Below are 22,829 nucleotides of genomic sequence, written 5' to 3' on the forward strand. Positions count from 1 at the left end.
ACTAAACAAGGGAACTAATGAGATAATTGATGGGCAACAGGTGAATACAATGACTAAATCAAACACACGGGAGAACTGGGTTAAACTAGCAGCGAAGGGCAGAGTCAAAACACAAAGAAACATGACCATAACAGAACATAACTGTGACATTATATCATAAATGTACAATAATAAATGCACAAAACATTACGATATCCACAAATCAATTTCAGTAGTAGGCTACATTGAGTTTAATTTATTGGCATAAAATTCCATCCATACATCTATAGGCCTACTATATGATATAGCTATTGTTAGTCTTCAGAGTATTTACCTTAATATTTACCACAAACAAACGAATTGTTAATAAACTAGAGATGTGTCTTTTGTATTAGGTACATCCATACCATGAGATGGAAAAAAGTGGTGGGGATAATATCGACCAAAGTCAATTTAGAAGTAGTTCAAGTGTTATCCCGTTTCTACCGTAATGACGCTGGTTCTCGTACCTGAGCTGGAATCCTGTTTGGCAGGGGAACTTATACCTTCAGACCACCATCTTGCGTTTCACACATAGCCACAGCATGCTGCAACTGACTCCATAACCTGCCCATAAACAAACAGTGGACAGTTTTGAGGACATATTTAACATCCAAGTTATTTAGATTTAGTATCTTTACGAATAAAATAATTTAGACTTTATGCAAGGCATCAGGCCTTTCCATCACGTGAAAAGACAAATGCGACATTAATTTAGGTGACTCACATTGCATCCATGTATGTTGCTTCGCATTAAATTAAATGATTTACAGCACAGAAATGACTTTATAGATATGATAAAATGTGCACCAACCATTTTACTGAAGAAAGGCACCAATTCGATGGCACTGAGACCTGCTCTCTCCTGAAGAGGATGCAAAAAGCCTGCAATAAATAACTCAACCACTGGGTTTTTATGTCTGACATAGAAAATTAACTAAAAGGCTCAACTGAGCATTTGGGTTAAAAAAAATAACCCAGGATTTGTTAGAGTCGATGCAGGTATGTAGACAGTGTGTGAAATTAATGAGTGACATTAATGCTAACACACCAACAGCATAAATCACATGAGAGGTGGTACCCACCTGCCCAAATCTGACCATAGATCATTGCCTGTTAAAGAGTGGGCAACTAAAAGGACAGCTTGTTTGTCCTGTTTACTGATCAGAGATTAGAAATACGGAGGAGGAAGTTAAATCGGCAGTGAGCACAGACAACAATGTTTACTACACAGTCCTGTTTATTCCTTCAGATCTGATAGACGATACAGAAACGGCTTTCTTCACTGGATCAAGTATACTGTAATTTCCTTGATGCTGGAATTGTTTCCCTTTTTTTTTGTAGTGCATACTTTCCTCTGAAAACATGAATGGTTAAAAACAGTCCCAAAGAGGGCAAATCATTTTTTTTTATTTGTTACCCCCAGAAAAATAATGCAAAAATAGCTGTAACTTTGTTTTTATCCCGCATTGCTACCTCTGTGACCCATACAATTAAGAAAGCCATGTTGATGCTGTAGTACATGTTAACGGAGTCGTTACATGTGAAATGAGAAACATTTATTTTTGCTATCGTTTTTCTTATTTTTATTTTTTATTTTAAACCAAATATACAGTTGTTGATAACTGAATACCAGTTGAAGACTTCAGATGCAAAAGCTAAGTGCCATCTGAAATTTTCTACTAGAATTATCATTTTTATCAAGCTTGTATGTTTATGTTCAGTTATTTCACTTTAAAGGTTGTATCAGCGATTTCAGGCCCAAAAATAAATTATCACATTCATCTAATCTTTCCTAACGATCCGCTAGCTGGCCGCCCCATAAGCAAGCTGTCAAAAAAGCGTGCCTCTGTAGGCAGCCTAGGGTCTGAGATCTGCACACAAAAACAATTGGTTTCACCAACCACTCAAAACCAAAATAAATAGTGTTCAACCAATCACCGACAGGGGCTGGGTGTTGTGAGGTTTTGCGCTCGTGCACGGCTGCACGCGCAGTCGGAGCTGAAGAAGAAGCCGTGTCTTGGAATAAACACGATGGTATTCCCTCGCCCTAATCCTCCTCCTCCTCTTGGGGATTGACTCAACCATGTTCAATTTCTCTTGTTCATTGATAGATGCTGGCTTCTTCTTCAGCTCCGACTTCGCGTGCAGCCGTGCACGAGCGCAAAACCTCACAACACCCAGCACCTGTCGGTTTTTTGACGGCCTGCTTATGGGGCGGGCATCTAGCGGATCGTTAGGAAAGATAATTTAGTTTTGGTCCTGAAATCGCTGATACAACCTTTAATGGCAATTAAAATTAACTATTAGTTGTCATTAAAGTGAAATTACTGAACTTAAATATACGAGCTTGATAAAAATCCTCATTTTAGATGCAAATTTCAGATGGCACTTAGAGGCTTTTGCATTTGAAAGTCAAAACAGTCAAGTGTATAGTGTAAAACATTATTGTTTGTTAAATACCAACTGGAAAAATAGTATCTTCTTTGTCTTGTAAATATCAGTTTTTACTTGTGGCAGAAGTTAAATGTGACATGTTTTTGCATCTTATTTTAATATGATCATTTTGGACAGGGACAAAGTTCTGAAAGTTACAGCATGTTTTCACAGAAAAAAAACTGCTTTATTTCAAAAGATCAAGGAAAAAAATGTACTTTTCATGATGTGACTTTAGGCAGAACTGTGGGCCTCTTGTTGTGGTTGATGCTTTGGAAACATCGTGATGGCATATTCATCCAAAGAACAAAGAGAATTTGAGAAGGGAAGAAAATAAATAGTGGCTCTGACAAGGTTTATGAGTGGTGATGGACAACAGCATATTTTAGTACAACAATAACCTGGCTTGAACAACCCAGGCTTGGGCAAGGGCAAAATCCCAGCTCAACGGGTCAGAGGCAGAATGGCCCTTTGCATCAGAGGATGAAGAATTCTTGGCAAATATTTTTAATATCCTCATGACAGTAATCTGTGGGAGGAGCGCTGTGAATCTGGCCACAGTATGGCTTAGAGGGTGAAATAAGCTCTAAAATAATGTGTCCTACGCACACTTCTCCTCATCCCTGACCGATTGTCACCCTTCCTTCTACTGAGTGATTTCCTTGAAGATTTACCTGGGCGCAAATCCACTGATGCGTCTGAGTAAAGTGTAGTCTGAGCCCAGTGTAGTCTGAGAGAACATAACAAAGATTAAGAACATCTAAAGCTGTGAAATAGCCATGGATCACTTTAACTCTTTCAGTGAGGTGCACACATGCTTACACAAGCTAGATTGTGGAAATAAATAAATAAGATTTGTTTGTAATACAGTAAATAATGTGGATGGATGGATGGATGGATGGATGGATGGATGGATGGATGGATGGATGGATGGATGGATGGATGGATGGATGGATGGATGGATGGATGGATGGATGGATGGATGGATGGATGGATGGATGGATGTGTGAAGGGTGTGAAGGAGAGCTAAACCTCACCCTTCTTTCAAATGGCCCCCCTGGAGTCACCCTTTAAAGATATGCAAAATTAATCCACAATGCTGTGCTGAGGTTAAGATAATGGTCTATAAGGCCATGTCGGGACTCGGGACAGCTTCCGTCTATTTCCCAAATACACTCTAGTCTGGCAGACGCCTCAGTAAGAGGTGACAGCTGGGGCTGGAGATGTGTTTATCACTAATTTATCCTGACAGCTTTCAAGAATTCTGGATGAGGTTGCAGCCTCATTTGCATAACAACCACCAAAAAATTATACAACCCCCCCTGATTTGGACAAAATCTGAATGAGACAACATTGTCAACAGATACAATGGAGATAACTGTCATGTAAGGAATAACTGACAACGGGCCATTGAATTATTAGAAAATAATGCACACCCGACGTGGTAATGCCATGAAGCAAGTGTGCATTATTTTATAATAATTCAACAGACCGGATCAAATTATTAAGGTTGCCACACCTCAAGACATTGTCCAAATGTTGTATTTCAGGATATTTGTCAGGTTTTTGTCTTTTAAACTCTATGTTGTGTAGGACTCGCATCTCATCCCAAGCCTACGTTGCTAATTCCAAAATGTAATTTTAGAGCTAGTAAAGTAGTCTTGAGCATTGATAGCAGACTAAGGCCCTGTTTACACGAGAACGCTCGCGGGTGAAAACGTAAAAATATTTTATCGGATGTGCCTTTCGTTTACACGGCAACGGCGTTTTTGGGGCTTAAAAACACAAAAAAGTGAAACCACCCTCCAGACTGGAAATCTTAAAAACGCTCCACCATTGCGTTCCCGTTTAAAGGGTAAAAACGGTAAAAAACGCAAAAGTCTGCTAAACAGTGAAGGCGTCGCGTCGCATGCACCAGTACAGGAAAATAACTAAACATTATCAAACTAAAATATAGCATTAATTTCATTGACAAAAATATTTTTTAATTTTTTTTTTGCCATTTTTGAGCGACACGCGAAGAGCGCCGAGGGTTAAAGCAGCAGCTTTACCGTATTAAACATGAAAAACTGTGTCAGCGGCTCTTTCACTTTCAGTGCTTCACATTGCCACCTAGCCGCCTGGAGTGCACACTATATCGAATTTCACACACTTTTGCGTCACCATATGCACGCAGATTTCCCCCCAATAATGCTTGTCTAAACGCAGAATAAAAAGTAATAACGCAACGCCACTTTTGCGTTTTCTCTTCAGATCGTTTCTGTGTAAACATAGCCTAATGCAGTTATTAGAGAGAGAGAGAGAGAGAGAGAGAGAGAGAGAGAGAGAGAGCTCTACTAATAGCGAAGATGTAGGTTTATCCAACGCTATCTCACGACCAATTCGTACGAATTTGTACGAGTGATTAAAAGGTGGCTAATTCGTACCAATTTGTACGACCTCACTCGTACGAATTTGTACGATTTGTCTAAACCCACGTGATGGGTAGGTTTAGGGGCGGGGTCAGGGGTAGGTAATTCGTATGAATTCATACGATTTTGGCAAATCGTAAAATATGTACGATTTAGCAAAAAACGTACAAATTCGTACGAGTGAGGTCGAATGAATTGCTACGAATTAGCCACCCCGTAAAATTCGTACGAATTGCCATGAGATCGGGTTGGTTTATCTGCTTCAAGAACAGCACCGTTATTACCTCAAATGTCATGGAGCTTTTAAGTTACTAATCAATGTGATAAAATCATCAGAGCAGCGCTGACAGCATTGTGTGACTGTGTCCGTACTGTGTGTGTATCAAGACACTGTCGTTGTCGTGAGTGGGGGGAGAGAGAGCGTTTGTGCTTTCTGTACAAAATAAAATGTACTTTTGTGGCAAAAAACATGGAAATAATTGTATTGTTTACTATATTAATTTGCTAGGTCAGTGTCGTTGTAGGTTTTGGTTCTTTTGCTGTTGTAGGCTGTAAGGACCTTTCAAATAACTGACATCTTTTGGCGAAGTGATATGGACATGTAATGCGGTCAAAACCTGTCTGGAACTACTTTAGCCGTGCGTTTCCCTGAAAATAATTGCACACAGAATGTTCGTCAACCAATCGGATTCAAGCATTCAGCAGCCCTGTATTATAAATGAATATAGGCTATACCAGCAGGTGGCAGTAGTCTATATTCGTCATTCAACCGAATCTAGGACTATTATGCAAACCATAAACAAAGCAGCGCTTGCTAAACATTTTGAATATCAATCAACAATCATGTCTTTGATCATAAATCTTCCCTTTTTTTAATTCCATGTTAGTATGGAAATATTGCGTATTGAATACTCAGGTAAGATGATTAAATTAGCCAGTCTCTCTCATTGACTGAATGGTGTGTCACCCATCGGGTGTATTGGTGCTTGTTTTAGCCGACGGAACATTTTCTAAAGTAGTGACGTACTGTAATCTGCTGATTGTCTGTGTCTGATGGTGCAGTGGGAATTAGCCCTATTATGCCTTAAAATGCTGCCTAAATAGGCATCTCAGTAGATTTTGAAACAGAGCTTATCAGCAGTTTCCATTTACCAGCAGTAACCCAATACAGACAGTTAAAAACGTAAAGCCTTTGAGAGACCTTTAAGTGTAGCATGCATGCACATTCACCATTGATCTGGCCTTTTATGAACTCTCTCCCAGTCGCTTTCTCACATACTCCCTCCAGGACTCTTTGTTAAAGGATCGGCAGACTTTCACAGGCTAGTATTATTGAAAACACATATACAAGATTTGAAGAAAGGCATGGGAATGCAAAGCCAGAGTTACGCTATACATGCAGTGCAGGGACAAAATCGCCTTGATTATAGAGACATGCACCAGGCTCCTTCTGTAATGAGCTACAAGGCCCATGTGTCACAGTTAGCCACTGCCAAAAACGGAAAAGTTGAGACAAGATGTTTGCCGTTGGCCCCTAAACTTGTATTTTACCCCCTGTTCGCTTCTCTGTATGCACTGAGCTTCAAATGAAAAACACAGCCTTGTACTATGCAGCCTGGGGCCGAGAGCTCACTGAGTGAAATGTCAAGAAGGAACAACTTAATGTGCATTAGAACTGGAAGCTGATCTACACAGCGGGCGCCACAGTAGGGGGTGTTTCGTGGTTGTGAAAAGCATACACACAGGCACACATACACACATACACAATCAGAGATAGCATGGCTAAGCACTGGAGCAACCAGTTTGTAATCCCGAACACATGCACACGTACCCATGGAAGCGTTCAACGCCCCTCAGAGGACCCGCTCTCTCTCTTGTCCCAAATCCTGGGACCATAATGGCAGTGTTGGTCTAAATTAAAGATGATTCCCTGTTGGTGCGAATGCTGTTAAGTCAAGTGTGAGAGGATCCCTGACCCAGTAATTATAATTGCAAACTTTCCCTGAATATTTAATGCTACACTACAGATGTCAAACAAAAACAACAATGGAGATTAGGGAAGAATCCGCGACAAGATAAACAAGATAAACAGCCTTACGGTTCTCATAGAATCACATCACCATGGTGTGGCACTTTTGTGTTTTAGAAGAGAATTTAAGGTGAAAATAAAGCTTTTTGATTTCGGGAATGAAATGGCTTTGTATGATATATGAATGTGTGTGTGTGACATTGCTAAAATTAGCAGGTCATGGAGTTGCACATAATTCATGGTAAATTACACACTGATGGCAACAAGGTTGCCAAAACATCCCTTACATTAAAATGATACTGATGTTACAAATATTATAGAGATTTTCCTGGTGCAAATTTACATAAACTACTCTGTCTCTTTCTTTCTCTTTTACTTATTCTTTGTTAACAAAAATAATTTGGCACTTGAAATTATATGCAAATATATTACTAAAGATATAATTTACCCAAAATGAAACTTATGTGATTAATTACTAACCCCAAATATGTGTGACTTTCGTCTGTGAAACACTAAAGAATACGTTTAAAGAATGTTGTTGCCCGTGCAATGAAAGTCAGTAGGTTCAAAAAATCTTTGGACCCCACTGATTTATATATATATACCTATATTTTAAAGTATTTTCTTTTGTGTTCCAGAAATTACACTTTGTTTACCGACTTTCAAGTTAGTAACACTTGATTTCAATAGTCCACTTTAGAACTTCTATTTACTATAAGTAACTTAGCAACTATATGTCAACTTACAGTATATGTCTACTAACCCTAACCCTTTGAACCTAACAGTCTAACGATAATCTAATGAGAGTTAGTTGACATGTAGTTGCAAAGTTACTTATAGGTAGTAGAATATCTGTGGACTATCAAAATAAAGTGTAACCAGAAAGTCATGCAGGTTTGGAACAACGTGTGTGCGAGGGTTTTTGGGTGAATGGTCCTTTTAAGAGTATTAGTAACATGAAATCAGAACCAAATGATAGTGTTATTCATCCGTCACTGGTGGAGACCAGATAAACTTAACCTAGCTGGTCAGTATAATCTCGCCGGGCATTAACACAGCTAAACAAGTCTTATGTAAACACACCATTAAGATACACTTAACACTTATTAGTTTTAATTTTAAAAAGAAACAATGGTTGATAAAAACACAAATATATGTATGTGAAGTTACAGTATCCACGAACAACACAATATCATCGCATGGCATTGATCTCAACTTAACTTTGAATGTCTCACAAAACTGGGCATGAATTGTTTGCTCAGTGTGTGTGTCTCTAACTTGAGTCTAACTTGACAAAGTGAGGGCAGGCCCTCTCTAGCCAAAATTAATGAACTGAGAACGACCTTGATCAATGATTCAAAGCGAGGAGCAACAAAGCTCTCCCTTCTCTGCCACTCTCGGTCCAGTCATTCATCAAGTGTTCTCTTTTGATCTGTGGACTGGATCGCGTGTGCCTGACCAATCACAGCGCAGCCCCGCCCAAACCCGCCATCCTCCTGCCCATAAAGATATTAACCACACTAATTGAATCCAATGTCGGTGACCTATAGGTCACTGTTCAGGTATGTACATTGTAAATATGCTGAGCATACTTGCAATTACACTTGCAGCAATTCGGTTTTTAATTAATTTTCTTTCTTTTTTTTACAAGAAAGAAACAAGAAGTCTCTTTATTTCTGAATGCCTTGCTAGGATTAAATAGTGCTCTACGATGCTGCTTAAATGCTTTTGTGACTTTTTTCTTTTCAGTTTCACCTTTTTTTTCAGACCTATTATTATTTGTCCCTTGAATAATTCCTGTTAACATTATTATTACAACAATAACCTCTGTATTGATAAAGATATAAAAAAAGATAAACATTTCTTTCTTTCTTCCTTTCTTTCTTCCTTTCTTTCTTTCTTTCTTTCTTCTTCACTCTCTAATTTCCTTTTTATTCTTCCTCATTACTTACATTTCCTTGTTTCCTTTTACCTAACGTTTCATATAGAGTTACAATGCGAACCATAAATATATTCCCAATGCTCCACTGCTCTGGATTGTGGACAGTGCCGTCTAAAGCTGGCCATGGGAAAAGAGGTCATTAGTTGCACTAACGTTTTAAAAGTGATTTTCCCTCTTCCTCTCCAGGCTACAGATTACTGGATTATATTCCAATATACATCTGCTTCAATATTAAGGGTCATAGCATCAAGATTTTCTAAATCTCTCGGACTAGGGATGTGAGATCTGAGAGATATTTCACGTTTGGGCTTGAAAGCTGATTAGCTGGCACTTATTTTACTTTCTGCCCCTGCAAAGCTCACTAACCAACACATGCTTGACCTAACTGTATATTATTTTAGCTTGTCACGTGACACACTGGTCAACCAATAATTTTAGCTGGTTTTCAAAAGCAATTATTGAAAATATATATTTTGTTTAAACACTTTGAAGAGATTCATATGTCAGAAGAATGCATGAGTTTGTATATGTATATGTGTATATATATCTAAAAATGTTTAGGAAAATCAATTATGTTCTTGTGGCTTTTTCAGAGTGTTCCTTTGTTGTGGGTGTGCGAGCGTTATTTTTCACAGTCCATAAAGTATTCTCAGGCCAACCCACATCCATTATGGGTTTCTCCAGCACAAGAACAGAGAGAGGAAAGTTGTTCATCAAAGTCTGTGGAAACTCAAGGCATTAATTATGGCGACAGAGGCGGTGTGGCATTCTGGGGTCCACAAGAGGGTCACAATCACTTTCAAATGACCCTCGACACGCAGCTGGCTGTTCATCTAAGCAAAGGCCATCTTAATGTCAGTATAAGGTCTTCATCAAAGAGTTTCGGGCATACAGACATTAGGAAAACATTGGGTCAGTTCTATAACGTATGACTATACTTACCCCAAATGGAGCATATCCCCCTCTGGACATCAATCGCAGGGCTAAATGTTCCTCCCACACTCATATAGGTTCATGCTGATGCCATACTGATCACTCTGCGTGCTTTAAAATGTCCACTCTACTAATCTTAAAAAAACATTGTTTACTATTAAGATTGTTACATTGTTATTGAGATCTCTTCTAAATTTTGGAGACAAATGTGAGAGATTCGGAGTCTCTAGCTAAGGAGAAAAGTCTGAGCTCAGTGTGTGATGTTATTGATATCTCGGTAACACTTTACAATAAGGGTGCACTAATAAGCATTAATTCATGCTTAACTAATGCACAGATAATACTGAATTAATGTATTACTAATGATTATCTAAGCTATTCATTAATGATTGCCTCATTAGCAACTAATGAAGAGTCTGTCTGGTTAATATATTAGTTCATATATGAATTGTTATTAAATAAATATGTAATTATGGATTAATTCCATAATCAAATAAAAGCTGTTTATTAAACACTGGTTTCCAAAAACATTGTAGTAATTGACACACTAGTAATGCTGTAATTAATAATGTATTAATGCATATTAGTTTACCTGTATTATCTGGAAGTTGAAATATAAGGCTTTGGCTCATTGTGGTAATTAACAAATGAATTAACACTATTAGTTAATAAAATAAGGTATTATGGAATTAATACACACTTACACATTTAATTAATAACAATTCATATATGAACTAATATATTAACCAGACAGACTCTTCATTAGTTGCTAATGAGGCAATCATTAATGAATAGCTTAGATAATCATTAGTAATACATTAATTCAGTATTATCTGTGCATTAGTTAAGCATGAATTAATGCTTATTAGTGCACCCTTATTGTAAAGTGTTACCGATATCTCTTCTGAAACTTTTAAGGAGACAAATGAGAGAGTGTTAAGAGTTTTTTTTGTCTCAGGAGACAAGTGTGAGAAGCCGGAGACTCAAGCAAAAGTCTCCATTTGATGGTAATGTAACCTCATTTGTGTCTAGCGGAAACATTTGAGATGTTCTTCCCTCTGGTTAGCTTCTATGTCATTCATCCACACCATTTCAATCAAGAACAATACACGCATTGTCATATTTGAAGTTAAGTGTAGACAGTGTTTTGTTGCACAATGATTTAGTGGAAATCATGACCTGTTTTTACATGCATGCAAAATAAGTTGTGCAAGACAAACATTGCAATGTTAAATGAAGGGAAAAAAAAGGTTATGTAACAACCTATGAAGCACTGGAACAATAGTATTACATTTGTTAAAAATAAATTATTTATCTTAGACTAAACATCTGACACTTGTCTAATCCCTTGTTTGGAATATGTGCTACATATACAATGCTGGGCACTGATGATAAATTTAAACTAGAAACTCTTGATATTATGAAATAATGCCATTTAAATGATAGGTTCAGTATTTGTAATAATAGTAAAAATAAAACATTTAACATGTTTCTCCTAAAAAAATGAAGGGGGCTGGTTGCAAAAACTTAAAGTTAGTCTAAATGTTGTTCCTTATGTCTGGTAATAACTTTTTACATTCAAAAAGTTTGATCTGTTTAATTTGAATTGGAAAAGTAAGTCTGATTGCCCTTTGGTTATCTGATACTTCGTCAAACTAGTTCTTAAGCTACTATGCAACTATGCTAAGTTTAAGCAACTGGCACCAGAAGACAAAGCCGATGCCTAAATGTGACCCTGGATCACAAAACCAGTCACAAGTAGCACGGGTATATTTGTGGCAATAGCCCAAAATACATTGCATGGGTCAAAATTATCGATTTTTCTTTTATACCAAAATCATTAGGATATTAAGTAAAGAATTCAGTAAATTTCCTACTGTAAATATATAAAACATTTATTTTTGTGAGTGAATGCAGCGCAATTGCGAACATAAATAAACTTTAAAGGCGTTTTTCTCAATGTTTAGATTTTTTTTTTTTGCACCCTCAGATTTTCAAATAGTTGTATCTCCGCCAAATAGTGTCATATCCTAACAAACCATAGCACCAATTGAGAGCTTATTTTTTCAGCTTTCAGATTATGCATAAATCTCAATTTAAAAAAAAAAATGACCCATGCGACTGGTTTTGGTCCAGGGTCACAAATGAGACGTATAAGAGAATAATCAGCCCTTAGTATCCTGAGAACAATAGCCTTGTGGGCAGCACATTGACATTGAGGTACAACAGCACCTCAGACAGTTCGTTAGCGATTCTGAAGTAATTACTTATTAAAATAAGTACCTACTCAAGAGATTATGCATTTCGGATGCAGCCTAGTAGCATGTGATATAAAAGTATTTGAAAAAAGTAGTATGTCTGTATTCACAATATTCAGAAAATATCAGGCGAAAAGTACCCAGATGGCAAGGAAGAAGATTTCAGGCAACATGACAACATGGCAAATGCAGCCGCATTTCACACATAACAGACTTTTTAGTCGCTGCAAATTTCACATATATATACTTATTCAAAATAAATATCTACGCAGCCATCGTTTTTGCACTTCCATTTGGCATGAGTAGTCTTCCTCTGTAAAGCTGCTGTTTTCAAACTTTTTTATTTAAAGAGTTCCTGGTGTTTAAAACAATTGTTGTTGAGAAGATAAAAAAGTTTTTTTGTTTTTAGACTTTTAAGTAAAATTATTTTATTATAACTTAATATAAATAATTCGGCACACAACAGCAAATAAGAGGCACATAATTCTAAAAGTCTAAGAGCAATGTTTAAACTTGGACACACCTATCAACCAGAAATATTTTGTGTCAACAGTTCCGCGAAATTGAAATTTTTTCACTCTTTCAACATGTAAAACCATCTAAGCTACAAATTTGCTGAAAGAGGGTCTCCATAACTGCTTTAACCTTCCTCCTTTCATCCTTTTTATATGAGGCCACAGGGCAAAAAGAGAACAGAGATGTTGGAGATTGTCAACCTCCCTTCCCCAAAGGCTGGAGATCTGGGACCTGAGTCATAGGTCTTGCTAATGGACTTCAGTGTTTAAATATCATTACTCTGGCTTTGGGGTTGTGAAGACGGGCCCTCGCACTGCCAAAGGGGGGAATCTTGAACCATGGCAAGGCTCCTGTTAAGCCGTGACAAAATACAGGTCTGGCCAATCAGCCAGGCACAAAACAAATCAAGATTAATGGACAGAAACTCCCCCATAAGAGTGGGGTGAAAACAGTGCTGGGGGCAAGAAGAGAGATGGAGGATAGGGGGGGAGTTTGGGGAGTTGAAAGAGAAAATAAATGAAGACAAAATGCTCTCTCCACACTCTCTGCGTCATAACTTTTAGGCAACTGCATGGATCAAAGGTCACCGAAAAGGCAACATTACAAATACCATTTTTTCCTATGTCTTAAAATACTTTAAATATCTAACGACCAATGAAGGCCAATTGTCCTATTAAATACTAAATCTTAATAAATCTATTAATCAGAAACATGTTGATATATATATGGGTTTCACTTTACTTTGATGGTCACTTTAACAGGTTCTATTGACTATAAGTAACATTGCACCTACATGTCTACTAACTTTCATTAGAGTATTAGTGAGTAGACTGGTAGGGTTAGGGTTAGAATAAGTTGACGTAGTTTCAAAGTTTCTTAAAGTCAGTAGAATGTCTGTTGGGGGAGCATCACAATAAAGAGTTAGTAGATATTAAGCAGACAGTCTACTAATACTCTAATGAGATTCAGTTGACATGTCATGACATGGCAAAGTTATACTGTAGTAGTCAACAGAATGTTCAAAAGGGACAAAATATAAATCAAAATATATTTTTCCAAAGCACAACAAACAATTAGGTTTATAATGACCTAGTAAGGATTGTCATTTCAGAGGCACGGTTTCGTTTAACCTCCATCCATCCAGTCATTCTCACTATTGTGATGGTACATCATGCGCAGTTAAACTCCATTCCGCTCAGCTGTCCTCACAGATGGCAACAGTGATCTAATCATTCAAAGCCTTTAACTCTCACTGCTGCCAGTGCGGCATAACACAACGGTAAAATCCAGAACCGTGCAGGGTGATGATCATCCTGACAATGCAAAAGAAGAGCATAAGCTCATTGAATTATGTCTATAAGAACAGGAGGGAAAAAAACATTGCATGACTGTAAAGATAAATAACTCTTTATCTATCTATCTATCTATCTATCTATCTATCTATCTATCTATCTATCTATCTATCTATCTATCTATCTATCTATCTATCTATATACGTCTGTCCGTCCGTCCGTCGATCCATCCATCCATATGTGAACAGGAGTGTTGCATTAAAAGAATGATGAGGAAAGAGTGGCGGCTGAGGCTACATTGAAGCCGAGGGGGGTTACTAACAGAGATGATGAATGAAAGAGAAGCACACTCTGAGAAGCGTCCGGGGAACTGTTTGAGGGGAAACAGTGTCCGTTTGTGGCCTATGATAATACTTTCCATTCAGCAGGGCTCACAGTGAGCTGATTCCTCTGATTGCAGCCTGGCGCCCTGCTGGCGAGGCTCAGCACCCAAATTAAATCCGCTCTGTACAGTTATAAATTATAATGCTCTATAAACAACACCCCCACAGGGAACCGAGAGATAGAGGGAGAGAGAATACTTAAACTACTAAAACTGTCCCCTTAAGGTGTGGATAGTTTTGCTTTGATATTGCTAAAATACATATTAGAAGTCATTCAATCATAAATACAAGCGTGTGCGTTGTTTATTACTTCTGAAATCGTAGAGTTCTCTCAAAAGACAAACACTTGAGCATTACAGTATTTATGAGGTGAAACAGGCTGGTGAGCATTTTATGTTGCAACATGGTGATATATCCTCCTCCACTTCAACTGGATTCCAAAGTTTAAGATTGTTTAACTGAGCCACTGAACCAAAACACTGCAGCTGTGCGTGACCAAGCCGCCTCTTTTACAAATGTTTGAAAACACGAAGGGGAAAAGACGTCTCTCCTCTTGAAAGTTTACTTTATTTGGTTTCATTGCTCTGTGCATTATTCCTTTGAAATGTATTAAACCAAATCTAAAAGCTCATAGAGTGGTGCAAGTATGACATACATTTGTAGGCTAAAACGCGGAAACAAGTTAACATTTTAGCACGTCCCGAAGTCAATGGGTTTTTTGAATGGGTTTTGGTTAAATGGCTGAACTAAGGTCTGTGATTAACACAAGCTCAACATACTTTCACTTATTCTACGACATAAAATACATAAGTGATACTCCCTATATATTTTTTTTTTTGTTATGTGCCATGTGGGATTTGCTAACAAGTAGCTAAATGGGACTACAGTGGCTGTCAGGGAGATTAAACGTCTTCACGCTGAACAAGTAACCGTTTTTACAGCATTGCTTATAATTGTGCTCTTATAAACTATTCTAACTCGCACTTTCTGGGAAAATGTATTATAGATAAAAACTGAAAGAGTTGTTGGAAGCTTAGTGGTGGTGACGTTAGACTGTGGTGTAGTTCGTTTATAGTCTACTTTTAGCTTTTTACTTCTGGTGACTGCATTTCGGCTTAAAAATTCATAGAAGTTGTGTTCATCTGTGAAAATTATCTTGATGGGCAAAGTGTGCAAATATAAACTTTTGTTGATCACAGAGTTTGTTTTTTTTGCTATAATTTGCCGAGGGAACCAGTGTGATGCTAACTGCCGGTTGGCCTACAAAGTGACGTCTTTCCTGCACTATTCTGTACTCAGAGCTTTCTTTTATTCCTCAAAGCACTAGTTTTTGGCTGACAGTGCCTCTACTGGGGCATGTTCAAACTACACAAAAGTACTATAGGTGGTACCCTCTTCATGTCAACTCTCTAAAGTAGGCAATGGACTATCTGGCATCCTGACAGCAAAAGAACAGAGTAAAACCCAACCTGCGCCTTTAGACAAAGCACCAGATGACAACATCACAACAGTTTAACTAGACAGACATGCAAGAAAACAGGAGCTGACAATCTGCATGAGAAGGTTTCAAAGAGAAAAACTGGACAATGCAAGTCCATGAAAAGCTGAAACATTTCCATGAATGTCTTCCTAAGACGTACATAGGTGTTTGTCGAACATTTGCTGGATCGTTTCATAGCCATTGTTTCTTGGTGTATTTTCATATGTCCGTTTTTTTTTTTTTTTTTTTCATAACTCAATTCGGGCTAATGCACAGATCAAACAGGTCTGCTGGTTTGTCTAATCCAGCAAAGAGTGCACTGTTGAGCCTTCGGTTTATAAACCAAAGTGCTGAATAGTTTGTGCCTGCAGCAATTAACAGGAAATAGAGCAAATGCCTTTTGGTTTAAGGTGTATGAAGAAATGAGAGCAGGAGAGAGGGTAAAAGATCACGCTGGAGAGTGAGAGAGAAGGTTGAAAGCATATGTTCTAATGGTTTAGGAGGTCTGTTCCCTCACCCTGCCCGAGGATGAGAGCTGTCAGTTCACATAGCCTGTGACGTGCTGCAGAAGTGAGGGCGAACAGAAAGAGGGGGAGAGAAGCAAAATCACTCTGTAGGTGGTTGAATAAGGAGAAGAAGAAAAATTCTTGAAAAAATAAAAATTCTTGGCCAGTATATAAGAAAGAAATGTATTTACATATTTTGTATTCATCAGAGATGAGAATTCACAGATACATTACAGAAATGGCATATTGTGAGCTATATATGTGATGCAAACAGTGAGCATCAGACACAATACCTGTGAGAACAGTGATGCTTTTATCCACTGTTACTGTTCAGTCACCTGTGCTTCCGCATCTTTCACCTGGCTGTGCAGGTGTGATGTCGAGCCACATGTCCACACAGAGAGCCTTTGTGAGAAACAATGGACCAGCAGGTCACAGTTTGACTCAGTAGTCTCGTACTGCAACTGGGGGGGGGGGGGGGGGGGGGGGTCATAAGGAAATAAAAGTACAGGTACTGTTATACCTTCATTTTATCTTAATGCACTTGAATTATGTTTGGGATATGTTACTAGTATGTACTATACCTGTAATATGTATACTTTGCATAGTATGCACAGTATGTGCAGATGACCTGGCACGGCCATGGGCCAAGGAATATAGAACGTGGTCGGCATGACCTTATATCTGCATTAAGGCAAATCAATTAAAAGCAATATTAAATGCACTTACACATAATAAATTTTTATTCAAAACGAAAATGTACTATAAACTATAATTTAAACTGTAACTTATTCTCTTTAAATTATAATATCAACCATTGTTTTTGGCACAAACAAGAACCAAACTCACCAATTCACTAGAATGTACTGGGCTTTCCAACAATACATAAAGAGATGGCCACAGTTGTGTACTCAACATTGGTAAAAGTATCTTTTTGCTAGAATAGCTAAACTTTTTTTTTTTAAAGCAGTTGAGTTCATGTTGATCAATTGTCGTGGTTTCTCAACCTTTTTGACCCCAAGGCCCCGCATTGTCCAATATCCGTTCAAAGCTGGAATGTACCTCTGGTAGCTGTTGTTATAAAATGTATTTAATTTAACTAAACTTAAAATAATCTTCGAAAATAAAAGTCGACATAGAACATAGCAATAATATTTTATGGAATATTGCAGCATTTATTATAAATGTGTTATAAATGTGTATACAACATTATTTTTCTGATGACGTGTTTACATGTGCTAGGGTGGGACTAGAGATGCGCGATTGGTGGTTACAGCCGCGGACGGATCGGGCGGATGACGTGACGAAAAAATTATATTTTAATTAAATTCGGGCGGGTGGCGGGCGGTTGAACCAATCAAATGAAAAATATATGTATACATTGTTAAATATTGTTATCTGACTATACCTACATCCAAAAAAAGAAAATAGGGGAATGATATTACATGCTCTTCATGAGGCACACGCATGTAACAAAGTCGGAGCTGAAGAAGAAGCCGTGTCTAGGTTGTTACTCAACACTGTATAATATATATGGGCTACTGCACAGTATGTAGTAAACAATATGCTAATATTCCATTTTAAACAGGTAAATGCTTGTGATTCTAATGTCCTCTCAGGCCTTTTCAGAACATGTTATGGTAAATACTTTTATTTTTATTTATTTTTGCATATGAAGAGAGTGATAATACATTCTCAAATTGAAATTTAGCTAAGGAAAATAATTCCTTTCATTAATCAATCCCACAGTGTACTGTACCATCACATTCTCCTCTACTACTATCACTCAGTTTGTCACACGAAAACCATTGGACATAAACTCTTCTCAGCCGCACTTCACACCTGTGATTTCTTTATAAACTGATCTAATCCAAAAGTGCACTCTAAGAGCTTTCCACACCTTTTGGAACAAGGGTGAAAGAGAAGAGGCAACCACGGGCATACGGAGCTCTTGCTTTCAGACAAAGCAGTGTCTTAGAAACACTGGAGTCAAATATGCAACACATCCTGTGCTCCCCGTAGAATTACACAGTATTTTGGTAGTGGTTCCTCTGGCTGTGTCTGGCTGGCGTGGTGATAAATGGCCAGTGTTCCTGCTTTCACGCTGCTCCTCGTGCACTCACAACAAGCCTCTGTTACAAATGCTGACCCCCTGAACTCTCGGATGGGAAACAGTCCATGGCCGTGAACATAGACCAATCCCCCACAATCCCCTGCATTCTCATCTCCATCTCGCTCTCTTTCATTCACTCGTTTTTATCGCTGCAAAATCCCTATGTCTGCTTTCATCTTCCAGTCGTCCAGTCTATGTGTAAATGAAACATTCCTTCAGTCTAAACCACAGGGGGGGAAAACAGATTTGATTAAATTGCATGAAATTAAAAGACTAAGTTGCTTATGTCTGGCAACCATGTCAACATCATGGGTATTATCAGAGTGTCACAGGACGTGGAATGTTGTTTATTCTTAGTAGTACAGGTTACAGCTCATGTACTGATATTTGTATTAATATTAAAACATGCTAAACATAGAAGATATGTATTCAAGTTATTATATTTATGTAGTTTTTTTATGTATTTTGAAAGAAAAAAATAATAATAGAAAAGCTATGTAAGTGCCAACACACACACACACACACACACACACACACATATTCTTACAGACACCTTCTCCAGACACATTAAGCGGAGGTGAGAAGACCTTGAGGTGACATGGTGTTAGCGCAGAGTTGTAATGACTGTTCGGCTGTCTACTCTGAAGATGACATCAGTTTGTACAAGTGGGAATGAGTGCATGTATTCACACACACTCAGTGAATGTACTAAAACGACTTGGCAGGAGTTGACGTTATTGCTGTAATTATACAACAGTGTCACCCCCGTGAGGTGCTAATGTTTGGAGTAGGATGTCATCTCCATGACAGCCATACTTAATGCTGTGCTGGGTTTCACCCAATCACAAATCAACAAAAGCAGTGCGGGGAAGCTACCTCTCTTGCCAAGATATAAGATGCAAGTTAACTACCCTTTAAATACCCATGTCATTCCACAGATCCTTCCATACTCAAAGGGCATGAGAGCTGGGTGACAGCATTCTTTAAAATCCTTTACACGTCCCAGTCAGTTTAGTGGCCATTTTCAACGTCTTCAAGAAAATCCATATTAGGCTGGGAGATGTGTTATGGAACAAGGTACCTATTTGGTTTATGCTGGTAGACCATTTTGGACAAGCTACCAGCTAGTCTAACCAGCTTTAAGTGGTCATGATGTTGGCCTATCTGAATTAGATAAACTAGATTAGACCATCTAGAAACCCCATATATAACAATGCCAGCACATGTATGTGGCAGAGACATTTATTTGTTGTGTGTGTGTTTGCGTATCTGCAAAACATCTCTAAACGTTTCTTGTTTTATGTTGGAATGACATTCGGCAGATGTTTTTGCAACATTTCTGATGTAGAATCAAATGTGTGTGAATCAGCTCTTTTCAAGATGTTTATCATATGTTTGTTTGTAGTTAATTAATAGTTGTTAAACTATAGTTAATGTATAGACTAAACAGTGAGTTCTTAATTCATTGTTACTGTAATTAACAAAGTGTTATTGTTTAATTAGCTCATATGTTAAAAGTTAGATAATGCTTTATTAATAACTTATTAACCATAAATAGCTCTCACTTTAGATTAGGTCATGGAAGATCGGGAAATGTATTTAATTAAGTGCTTTAATCCAGCCACACTTTAGTCTGTTAATGTGTCACTACAGTTATAAACCTGTATACATATTATAAAGCGTTACCAACTAATTCAATTAAGTAAGTAGCATCAACTTTAGTTAATCCTCAACTAAAAAGCTAATGCTAAAACTAGACACAAGATATTCAACACAATGAATTATTTCAAAGTTGTCTGTAAAGATTATGTAACATACGTAAACTAGTGAGAGAAAAATTAATGTGAGGCCACAGATCTTTAAAACGCAACATGTTCATGGTAACGTACTCGGTTACTAACGTAACCTCGGTTCTCTCTAGAAGAGGGAACGAGTACTGCGTCGAAGAACGCTACGGGAAAGATATTTCTTTGTCGAGATTGAAGCCTAAAATTAATCCCTTAATTTTGTAATAATGTAAAACGCTTTTCTGAAGCATACAACCTAGGCGGAGCAATACAGCTCACCCATTGGCTGCTCTGCCAGAAAAGCACAGCCTATGCGAGGCCAGGACGCTGACCAATGAGGGCGCTCCGCGCCCTTCTGCGTCACCTCCCGCCCAAACAGGCGTGGCCTAGGCCTATAAATACGAGCATAGCTGTCTAGCACGCCGATTTTCGTCAATGAAGCGACGCAGCGCGGACACGCACGGCCATGAGACGCAGTACTCGTTCCCTCTTCTAGAGAGAACCGAGGTTACGTTAGTAACCGAGTACGTTCTCTTACGTAGAGTTCTCTCGTACTGCGTCGAAGAACGCTACGGGAACCCCATGTAAAACGCCGTGCGTGCTCTTGGACCGACACAGACACCTAAGGGCGCGCGCGCCCTGGTATACAAGTGCCTACCCCAAGAAGTATAGGGAGAGCGGCTAAATTAGCATCATCCCTTTATAGTAGTGCCTCTTAAGGCATAACAGCATATATATGTAAATATAGATATATATGAGGGGTAATAGCATGCTCATGGGACACATTGTCAGTGAGTGATGCTTAAACATTGAAGTGACCTGGGCCGCAGCGCGGGGCAGGAAACACTTATACACATTAAACATTGAAGTGACCTGGGCCGCATCGCGGGGCAGGAACACTTATACATATTAACATTGAAGTGACCTGGGCCGCAGCGCGGGCAGGACACTAATACATAGTCTTCTAGACCGAGAGCAGTTTAGCCTGCAACGCAGGAACCTCTAGGTTATAGAACCTAATAAATGTAGACGGGGAGGCCCAGCCTGCCGCCATACAGATATCTTGTAACGAGATTCCGTTATACCAAGCCCATGAAGAGGCCATGCCTCTCGTGGAATGTGCTCTGATGCCCAAAGGGCATTCCAAACCTCTAGATGCGTAGGCTAGCGCAATGGCGTCCACTACCCATCGAGACAGACTCTGTTTCGTCGCGGCTCGCCCCTTGGAGCGTCCGCTGAACGAAACAAAGAGCTGCTCCGTCTGTCGAAAAACAGCGGAGCGGGACACGTAAGCTCTTAATGCCCTGACCGGGCAAAGGGAGCTATTTCCGTCCTCTGAGGCCGGCAGGGAGATGACCTGAGCCCTGAACGGTGTGTTGAGGGACTTAGGCACGTACCCATGCTTCGGTTTCAATACGACTACAGAGTCGTTTGGCCCGAACTCCATACAAGAAGCTCTCACTGAGAGCGCTTGCAAGTCTCCCACACGCTTCACTGAAGCGAGAGCCAAAAGAAACACGGTCTTGAAAGACAGGTGTTTCATGTCAACTGAGTGAATAGGCTCGAAAGGGGCCCCTTTCATAGCGTTCAACACTGTAGAAAGGTCCCAAACGGGGACTGAGGGGGGGCCTTGGAGGGTTTAACCTCCTGGCGCCTCTAAGGAAGCGGACCACCAGGTCGTTCCTGCCTAGTGAACGGCCAAGCGTTGGATTAACTAACGCTGATATGGCAGCCACATAGACTTTGAGCGTGGATGGGGTTCTTCCCTTATCCAATAGCTCTTGCAAGAAGGAGAGAATCTCCGGTTCTCCACACTGAAGTGGTGACAGACCTTGATCTGAACACCATCCAGAGAACACCGACCATTTGGAAGCGTAGAGCCGTCTAGTAGACGGAGCCCTAGCTTGCTCGATCGTGTCTAACACTCCTCTTGGGAGGTTAGCGGGTACCCGTTTATGGCCCATACGTGTAGGGACCAAAGCTCGGGGTGAGGATGCAGAATCGCGCCCTTGGCCTGTGAGAGGAGGTCTCTCCTCACTGGAATCGGCCACGGGGCAGTACTTTTCAGTCGCATCAAAGCTGGGAACCAGGTCTGATTCGTCCAGTATGGAGCAACCAGTAGTACTGAGCATCCGCTCTCCTTGATACGCTCCAGCACTTGAGGCAGGAGTGAGACAGGAGGAAAAGCATAGAGCGGACGGCGGGGCCAGACTCTGGCCAGCGCGTTCGTGCTCTTCGAAAAGAATTCTGGGCAGTGAGCGTTTTCCTGGTTTGCAAACAGGTCTATTTCCGCTCTGCCGAACCTTTTCCACAGCAGACGCACTGTCTGTGTGTGTAGGGACCACTCTCCCGTAGGAACATTGTTCCGTGAGAGTCTGTCCGGGCCTACGTTCAAGTGGCCTGGCACGTGTATTGCTCTTAACGAGCGCAGGTTGTGCTGGGCCCACACCAGTATGCGTTCCGCTAACCTGAATAGGTTTCGGGACCTCAGGCCACCCTGGTGGTTTATGTAGGCTACTACCGACACGTTGTCCGAGCGGACCAGGACGTGGTGTCCTTTTATCCGGGGACAGAAGCGCCTCAGCGCAAAGTCCACCGCCATCATTTCCAGGCAGTTTATGTGCGGTAGTTTGGCTCGCTCTGCCCATTGGCCAAAGAGCGGTCTGCCGTCGAGCAGTGCTCCCCAGCCTGAGGTGGACGCGTCCGTGGACACCACCTTCAGGCT

This window comes from Phoxinus phoxinus (genome assembly GCF_949152265.1).
Source record: "Phoxinus phoxinus genome assembly, chromosome: 3".
NCBI lineage: Eukaryota > Metazoa > Chordata > Actinopteri > Cypriniformes > Leuciscidae > Phoxinus > Phoxinus phoxinus.